General features: G+C 48.1%; 2 pseudogenes; both read right to left on the bottom strand.

Annotated features, from left to right (window-relative positions):
• LOC124021630 overlaps positions 1-5,064 on the bottom strand; it is a 69,565-nt pseudogene extending 64,501 nt beyond the window's left edge.
• A 991-nt stretch (positions 5,065-6,055) lies between these two features.
• The window catches only part of LOC124021629, a 44,902-nt pseudogene continuing 40,957 nt past the window's right edge, over positions 6,056-10,000 (bottom strand).

Here is a 10,000-nt window from a genome sequence, read left to right as displayed (position 1 = left end):
GAGAGAGAGAGAGAGAGAGGGGGGGGGGGAGAGAGAGAGAGACTGTTGATTTCACTTTTGTATATTATCTACCTCACTTTCTTTGGCAATGTTAACATGTTTCCCATGCCAATAAAGCCCCTTGAATTGAATCGAGAGGAAGAGCGAGCGAGGGGAAGAGAGCAAGAGAGAGGGGAAGAGAGCAAGAGAGAGGGAAGAGAGCAAGAGAGAGAGGGAAGAGAGCGAGGAAGAGAGCAAAAGAGGGAAGAGGAAGAGAGAGGGGAAGAGAGCAAGAGGGGGAAGAGAGCGAAGAGGGGAAGAGAGAGAGAGGGAAGAGAGCAAAGAGGGGAAGAGGGAAGAGGAAGAGAGAGGGGGGGGAAGAGAGCGAGAGAGGGGAAGAGAGCGAGAGAGGGGAAGAGAGCGAGAGAGGGAAGAGAGCGAGAGAGGGAAGAAGAGAGCGAGAGAGGGAAGAGAGCGAGAGAGGGGAAGGAGCGAAGAGAGCGAGAGAGGGGAAGAGAGCGAGAGAGGGGAAGAGAGCGAGAGAGGGGAAGAGAGCGAGAGAGGGGAAGAGGAAGAGAACGAGAGAGCAAGAGAGGGGAAGAGAGCGAAAGGAAGAGAGAGGAAGAGAGGGGAAGAGAGAAACACAGACAGGGTAAGGGGCCAACACACTACAGTGCTAGCCTGTCCCAGATGTGTTTGTGCTCTTGCTAACCCCACTGCTGTCATTGTCAACACTAGGTCTATGTCAGGTTAACAACAGACTGGGACTCAACACTAGGTCTACATCAGGTTAACAACAGACTGGGACTCAACACTAGGTCTATGTCAGGTTAACAACAGACTGGGACTCAACACTAGGTCTATGTCAGGTTAACAACAGACTGGGACTCAACACTAGGTCTATGTCAGGTTAACAACAGACTGGGACTCAACACTAGGTCTATGTCAGGTTAACAACAGACTGGGACTCAACACTAGGTCTATGTCAGGTTAACAACAGGCCAGACAGACTGGGACTCAACACTAGGTCTACGTCAGGTTATCAACAGACTGGGACTCAACACTAGGTCTATGTCAGGTTAACAACAGACTGGGACTCAACACTAGGTCTATGTCAGGTTAACAACAGACTGGGACTCAACACTAGGTCTACGTCAGGTTATCAACAGACTGGGACTCAACACTAGGTCTATGTCAGGTTAACAACAGACTGGGACTCAACACTAGGTCTATGTCAGGTTATCAACAGACTGGGACTCAACACTAGGTCTATGTCAGGTTATCAACAGACTGGGACTCAACACTAGGTCTATGTCAGGTTAACAACAGACTGGGACTCAACACTAGGTCTATGTCAGGTTAACAACAGACTGGGACTCAACACTAGGTCTACGTCAGGTTAACAACAGACTGGGACTCAACACTAGGTCTATGTCAGGTTAACAACAGACTGGGACTCAACACTAGGTCTAGGTTAACTGGGACTCAACACTAGTCTATGGTTAACAACAGACTGGGACTCAACACTAGGTCTATGTCTGGTTAACAACAGATTGGGACTCAACACTAGGTCTATGTCAGGTTAACAACAGACCAAACAGACTGGGACTCAACACTAGGTCTATGTCAGGTTAACAACAGACTGGGACTCAACACTAGGTCTATGTCAGGTTAACAACAGGCTGGGACTCAACACTAGGTCTACGTCAGGTTAACAACAGACTGGGACTCAACACTAGGTCTATGTCAGGTTATCAACAGACTGGGACTCAACACTAGGTCTATGTCAGGTTAACAACAGACCAAACAGACTGGGACTCAACACTAGGTCTATGTCAGGTTAACAACAGACTGGGACTCAACACTAGGTCTACGTCAGGTTAACAACAGACCAAACAGACTGGGACTCAACACTAGGTCTATGTCAGGTTAACAACAGACTGGGACTCAACACTAGGTCTACGTCAGGTTAACAACAGACTGGGACTCAACACTAGGTCTATGTCAGGTTAACAACAGACTGGGACTCAACACTAGGTCTACGTCAGGTTAACAACAGACTGGGACTCAACACTAGGTCTATGTCAGGTTAACAACAGGCCAGACAGACTGGGACTCAACACTAGGTCTACGTCAGGTTAACAACAGACTGGGACTCAACACTAGGTCTATGTCAGGTTAACAACAGACTGGGACTCAACACTAGGTCTACGTCAGGTTAACAACAGACTGGGACTCAACACTAGGTCTATGTCAGGTTAACAACAGGGACTCAACACTAGGTCTATGTCAGGTTAACAACAGACTGGGACTCAACACTAGGTCTATGTCAGGTTAACAACAGACTGGGACTCAACACTAGGTCTAAGGTTAACAACAGACTGGGACTCAACACTAGGTCTATGTCAGGTTAACAACAGACTGGGACTCAACACTAGGTCTACGTCAGGTTAACAACAGACTGGGACTCAACACTAGGTCTATGTCAGGTTAACAACAGACTGGGACTCAACACTAGGTCTATGTCAGGTTAACAACAGACTGGGACTCAACACTAGGTCTATGTCAGGTTAACAACAGACTGGGACTCAACACTAGGTCTATGTCAGGTTAACAACAGGCTGGGACTCAACACTAGGTCTATGTCAGGTTAACAACAGGCTGGGACTCAACACTAGGTCTATGTTAGGTTAACAACAGACCAAACAGACTGGGACTCAACACTAGGTCTATGTCAGGTTAACAACAGACTGGGACTCAACACTAGGTCTATGTCAGGTTAACCACAGGCCAGACAGACAGGGACTCAACACTAGGTCTACATCAGGTTATCAACAGCACAGATCTGGGACAGACTAACCCCTGAAGAGTCAGCAGAAGCACCAAGTCTGGCAACTTAAAGAGACCCAACTACATCACAGTATTATTTTGTCATGGAGCAGACGCTCTTTATCCACAGTAACTTGACAATTAGGGTTAAGTGCCTTGCTCAAGGGCATGTCGACATGATTGTTTTTAACCTCGTCGGCTCCGGGGATTTAAACCAGTGACCTTTCGGTTACTGGGCCAACGCTCTGCACAGCTCTAGGCTATCTGCCGCCCGATTATCAGCAGAAAATCATGACGTGTTGTTTGTAGAAATAGAGAGAAGCCAAGAATAACAGGAGTGAGGACGTTTTAATAGTGTGACATCACAACACATGCTCGGAGCCTGGTGATGTCATCTTCCCCTGGGTGACACATGGGAGGTGGGGGGCTAAACTCGACAAGCAGAAATACTTCTCAGCTGTACTTCTCAGCTGTGTTGTCTGACCGTGTTAACTTAAACATCTAAAGGGACAGATACATACATAATAAACTGTATCTGCTTCACACAGCTAGTTAGCTACAGTCCCACAGCTAGTTAGCTACAGTCCCACAGCTAGTTAGCTACAGTCCCACAGCTAGTTAGCTACAGTCCCACAGCTAGTTAGCTACAGTCCCACAGCTAGTTAGCTACAGTCCCACAGCTAGTTAGCTACAGTCCCACAGCTAGTTAGCTACAGTCCCACAGCTAGTTAGCTACAGTCCCACAGCTAGTTAGCTACAGTCCCACAGCTAGTTAGCTACAGTCCGACCAGTCCCACAGCTAGTTAGCTACAGTCCCACAGCTAGTTAGCTACAGTCCCACAGCTAGTTAGCTACAGTCCCACAGCTAGTTAGCTACAGTCCCACAGCTAGTTAGCTACAGTCACACAGCTAGTTAGCTACAGTCACACAGCTAGTCCACACAGCTAGTTAGCTACAGTCACACAGCTAGTTAGCTACAGCCCCACAGCTAGTTAGCTACAGTCCCACCCACAGCTAGTCAGCTACAGTCCCACAGCTAGTCAGCTACAGTCCCACAGCTAGTCAGCTACAGTCCCACAGCTAGTCAGCTACAGTCCCACAGCTAGTTAGCTACAGTCCCACAGCTAGTCAGCTACAGTCCCACAGCTAGTCAGCTACAGTCCCACAGCTAGTTCAGCTACAGTCCCACAGCTAGTTAGCTAGTCAGCTACAGTCCCACAGCTAGTTAGCTAGTCCCACAGCTAGTTAGCAGTCCCACAGCTAGTCAGCTACAGTCCCACAGCTAGTCAGCTACAGTCCCACAGCTAGTTAGCTAGTCCCACAGCTAGTCAGCTACAGTCCCACAGCTAGTTAGCTAGTCCCACAGCTAGTTAGCTAGTCACACAGCTAGTTAGCTAGTCAGCTACAGTCACACAGCTAGTTAGCTAGTTAACAGCTGGTTAACGCCCTGGTAGTGTTCCTGTGTTGTTAGCTACAGTCCCACAGCTAGTTAGCTAGTTAACAGCTGGTTAACGCCCTGGTAGTGTTCCTGTGTTGGTTAGCTAGTTAACAGCTGGTTAACGCCCTGGTTGTGTTCCTGTGTTGGTTAGCTAGTTAACAGCTAGTTAACGCCCTGGTTGTGTTCCTGTGTTGGTTAGCTAGTTAACAGCTGGTTAACGCCCTGGTTGTGTTCCTGTGTTGGTTAGCTAGTTAACAGCTAGTTAACGCCCTGGTAGTGTTCCTGTGTTGGTTAGCTAGTTAGCTAGTTAACAGCTGGTTAACGCCCTGGTTGTGTTCCTGTGTTGGTTAGCTCGTCGTTAGCTACCAGGCTGCTAACTAACTGCCTGTCGTTTATCTGAATAATGGTCCGGAAAGTTCAAATATAACCGTGTTTATTGTTGTCTTACTTTGAAGTCGTTTCCAGACAGGTCGACCCCCCGGATAAACGGAAGGACTCCGGTGGCAGCCATTTGTGCTTCGGGAAACCGTCCGTCCGTCGCTCTGTTGGTTTGTCAGGCGGAGACACTGGTTACCACAGCCACAAAGTCAGAAACAGCTCTTTATCTTCTTAAATGGGATTTTAAACCTTACTCACACTGGGAATCTTACGCCTAAGATTATTAAATTAAGGCTTATTTTTTGTTTTCATACATTTTTGCGATTATAGCCAACTATGTGACAGTGGTAACTTTACTTTGTGAGTGTGGTAACTAGTGGAAACCCTGGTGAAGGATCCTGCTTTTGTCAAATGAACGTAATATTTGACTTTTCGCAGCAGGTTTAGGATATATAAGTTTAGGAAAAGGGTTAAGCTAAAATGATCAACATTTGACAGAACAGCTGCTGGGACCGGAAACACCCTGGCGGAACCGAACAGCCCTTCCGGTGAGGTGCGCCCCGTCAATCAATCAATAATGAAGTGGTCACAATCAAAGATATTCTAGTTTCGCCTGTTCCTCTCTCTGCTACTATCTAATCAATAGAAACACCCGTTTCTATTCCATTTAATTCGTTTTTACACAAGTCCTTCCTACTGTAACTTAGTAAATATTAATCAACACAAGGGAGATATTTTAGAGGCACTCGTCAAGACAGAATACAGGACACCAGATTGCTGGGATCAGTGATTTTATATAAACATTCAAAAATAACCGTATTAATCTCCCCTTTCTCCAGTCTGTCTCCTCCCAGCTGGTACTTGGATTTACAATCCTATTCTTTACGCCAATGTTACATATTGGGGACAAATTACCATTCAAATCCATTCTTTTATTTCTCTGTAAAATATTGATCTATTCTCCATGTCATATAAATGCAGTTTCTCTGTCAGAGGTGAGACAGAATGAACCCAGTCCCACTCCACTCCTGTCCCAAATGAACCCAGTCCCACTCCACTCCTGTCCCAAATGAACCCAGTCCCACTCCAGTCCTGTCCCAAACTCCTGAAATGAACCCAGTCCCAAATGAACTCCAGTCCCACTCCACTCCTGTCCCAAATGAACCCAGTCCCACTCCACTCCTGTCCCAAATGAACCCAGTCCCACTCCACTCCTGTCCCAAATGAACCGTGGTTTAACACCTCTAGAAGCTGACCTCTGGTCCCCTCCTGATGTTTAGGGTTAAAGGGCGAGTTGAAGGTAAACTGATTCCAGTAGTTCTGTGTTTATATCAAAAACATCAACCGCTGAGCTTCCTGATCACGTCGGAGTTCAGAGGTCGGGGACAAGGTCACACGGGGCGTCAGAGCATCTCTATGGCAGCAGTGGGATCAGGGGTTAAAGGTCAGCGCTGAGGGCAGGTGACTCGTGTGTGTCCAGGCATGTGACAGATGCCACAGGTACGGGGCTTCCTGGTAGCGGGGGTTTGGTGGTGGGGGGCTCCCTCCCCCAGTCTCCCTCCGCCTCTTCCCCCAGTCTCCCCCTCCAGAACCTGGTAGAGACACAGACAGAGGGTTAGCAATGGGGGGTGGGTGTATGTGTCTGCATGTGTGTGTGTGTGTGTGTGTGTGTGTGTGTGTGTGTGTGTGTGTGTGTGTGTGTGTGTGTGTGTGTGTGTGTGTGTGTGTGTGTGTGTTATAGCGTGTGTGTGTTATAGCGTGTGTGTGTTACAGTGTGTGTGTGTTATAGTGTGTGTGTGTGTTATAGTGTGTGTGTGTGTTATAGTGTGTGTGTGTGTTACAGTGTGTGTGTGTTACAGTGTGTGTGTGTGTGTGTGTGTGTGTGTGTGTTGTGTGTGTGTGTGTGTGTGTGTGTGTGTGTGTGTGTGTGTGTGTTATAGTGTGTGTGTGTGTGTGTGTTACAGTGTGTGTGTGTGTGTGTGTGTTACAGTGTGTGTGTGTTAGTGTGTGTGTGTTAGTGTGTGTGTGTGTGTGTGTTACAGTGTGTGTTATAGTGTGTGTGTGTTTTTATAGTGTGTGTGTGTGTTATAGTGTGTGTGTGTGTTACAGCGTGTGTGTTTACAGCGTGTGTGTTACAGCGTGTGTGTGTGTGTATGTTACAGTGTGTGTTATAGTGTGTGTGTGTTATAGTGTGTGTGTGTGTTACAGCGTGTGTGTGTGTGTGTGTGTGTTACAGCGTGTGTTTCGTTACCTGGTGGTGGGATGTTCTCGTCAGCCCAGAGGAAGAATCCACACTGTTGATCTCTGGGCTTCCCACAGGTATGGAACACTCTTCCTTTATTAGGTCCTTCCTTCTGCACTGTCTTCTGAACCGCTGGCTCACTGCAGTTACAAACCACCTCCCCCACGGAGGTCCTGGGGGGCTGGTGTGGCCTGCTGGGTGGCGCCCCCTGGGGGCCTGGAGGGTAAACGTTAGTGTCGGGCTGGTCGGTCCACAGGAAGAAGTTACAGCCTCCAGAGGAACACTTATAGAACCGTCTGCCCTGGTTAGGACCGTCTTTCCTCACGGTGAGGAGGACCGCCTCCGACCCACAGTTACACACTGTGACGTCACCACCTCTGGGGTCAGGGGGTGGGGCCTGGGGGTCAGGGCGAGGGTGGGGGGCCAGGACGAGGAGGGGGGTTGGGGGCTTGGGGAGACAGGGGGTCCAGTCTGGGGGCTGGGCGAGGTCTAGGCTGATTGGTTGCAGTGTCTCCCCTTCCTCCTCCTCTTCCTCCCCCAGCTGCTCCTACTCCTCTTCCTCCCCCAGCTCCCCCTCTTCCTCCTACTCCTCCCGCCACGCCCCTCCACCCATTCTGAGGTATTTGAGGTTGAGCACCTCCCTCAGTGTCTCGTCACACCCTCCGATGCAGCCCACAAACTCCAGCGGCATCATGGGAGGGAGGCTGCCTCGGAACTTCAACTTTAACCTGCAGAAGAAGAGACAGGAGGAGTCATGTAGAGTAGTCTTTATTACACCCAGGGGGCAGTCCATCTATAGGTTATTAAATATCAGAGGAGACAGTAGTCTGTCCCAGTCCATCTATAGGTTATTAAATATCAGAGGAGACAGTAGTCTGTCCCAGTCCATCTATAGGTTAGTAAATATCAGAGGAGACAGTAGCCTGTCCCAGTCCATTGGGGATCGATAGGTTATTAAATATCAGAGGAGACAGTAGTCTGTCCCAGTCCATCTATAGGTTATTAAATATCAGAGGAGACAGTAGTCTGTCCCAGTCCATCTATAGGTTAGTAAATATCAGAGGAGACAGTAGTCTGTCCCAGTCCATCTATAGGTTAGTAAATATCAGAGGAGACAGTAGTCTGTCCCAGTCCATCTATAGTTTATTAAATATCAGAGGAGACAGTAGTCTGTCCCAGTCCATCTATAGGTTAGTAAATATCAGAGGAGACAGTAATCTGTCCCAGTCCATCTATAGGTTATTAAATATCAGAGGAGACAGTAGTCTGTCCCAGTCCATCTATAGGTTAGTAAATATCAGAGGAGACAGTAGTCTGTCCCAGTCCATCTATAGGTTATTAAATATCAGAGGAGACAGTAGTCTGTCCCAGTCCATCTATAGGTTAGTAAATATCAGAGGAGACAGTAGTCTGTCCCAGTCCATCTATAGGTTATTAAATATCAGAGGAGACAGTAGTCTGTCCCAGTCCATTGGGGATCGATAGGTTATTAAATATCAGAGGAAGAGACAGGAGGAGTCACGTACAGTGGGGCAAAAAAGTATTTAGTCAGCCACCAATTGTGCAAGTTCTCCCACTTAAAAAGATGAGAGAGGCCTGTAATTTTCATCATAGGTACACTTCAACTATGACAGACAAAATGAGAAAATAAAATCCAGAAAATCACATTGTAGGATTTTTTATTTATTTATTTGCAAATTATGGTGGAAAATAAGTATTTGGTCACCTACAAACAAGCAAGATTTCTGACTCTCACAGACCTGTAACTTCTTGTTTAAGAGGCTCCTCTGTCCTCCACTCGTTACCTGTATTAATGGCACCTGTTTGAACTTGTTATCACTAAAAAAAGACACCTGTCCACAACCTCAAACAGTCACACTCCAAACTCCACTATGGCCAAGACCACAGAGCTGTCAAAGGACACCAGAAACAAAATTGTAGACCTGCACCAGGCTGGGAAGACTGAATCTGCAATAGGTAAGCAGCTTGGTTTGAAGAAATCAACTGTGGGAGCAATTATTAGGAAATGGAAGACATACAAGACCACTGATAATCTCCCTCGATCTGGGGCTCCACGCAAGATCTCACCTCATGGGGTCAAAATGATCACAAGAACGGTGAGCAAAAATCCCAGAACCACACGGGGTACCTAGTGAATGACCTGCAGAGAGCTGGGACCAAAGTAACAAAGCCTCTACCATCAGTAACGCACTACGCCGCCAGGGACTCAAATCCTGCAGTGCCAGACGTGTCCCCCTGCTTAAGCCAGTACATGTCCAGGCCCAGGCCCGTCTGAAGTTTGCTAGAGAGCATTTGGATGATCCACAAGAAGATTGGTAGAATGTCATATGGTCAGATGAAACCAAAATATAACTTTTTGGTAAAAACGCAACTCGTTGTGTTTGGAGGACAAAGAATGCTGAGTTGCATCCAAAGACAATCCCCCTCAGCTCAAATATGACCACCCATCGCCCCTCAAATATGGCCACCCCTCCCCTCAAATATGACCACCCATCGCCCCTCAAATATGGCCACCCCTCCCCTCAAATATGACCACCCATCGCCCCTCAAATATGACCACCCATCGCCCCTCAAATATGACCACCCATCCCAACCCCCTCAAATATGACCACCCATCGCCCCTCAAATATGACCACCCACCCTCCCTCAAATATGACCACCCATCGCCCCTCAAATATGACCACCCATCGCCCCTCAAACATGACCACCCCATCCCAACCCCCTCAAATATGACCACCCATCCCAACCCCCTCAAATATGACCACCCACCCCCCTCAAATATGACCACCCCTCCCCTCAAATATGACCACCCCTCCCCTCAAATATGACCACCCCTCCCCTCAAATATGACCACCCCTCCCCTCAAATAGGACCACCCATCGCCCCTCAAATAGGACCACCCATCGCCCCTCAAATATGACCACCCATCGCCCTCAAATATGACCACCCTCCCACCCCAAATATGACCACCCCTCCCCTCAAATATGACCATCCCTCCCCTCAAATATGACCACCCCTCCCCCCTCAAATATGACCACCCCTCCCCCTCAAATATGACTACCCCTCCCCTCAAATATGACCACCCCTCCCTCTCAAATATGACCACCCCTCCC

Source organism: Oncorhynchus gorbuscha, unplaced genomic scaffold, assembly GCF_021184085.1.
Source record: "Oncorhynchus gorbuscha isolate QuinsamMale2020 ecotype Even-year unplaced genomic scaffold, OgorEven_v1.0 Un_scaffold_1152, whole genome shotgun sequence".
Taxonomy (NCBI): domain Eukaryota; kingdom Metazoa; phylum Chordata; class Actinopteri; order Salmoniformes; family Salmonidae; genus Oncorhynchus; species Oncorhynchus gorbuscha.
Note: the sequence above shows the minus strand (reverse complement) of the source record. Positions and strands in the feature narration are given on the sequence as shown.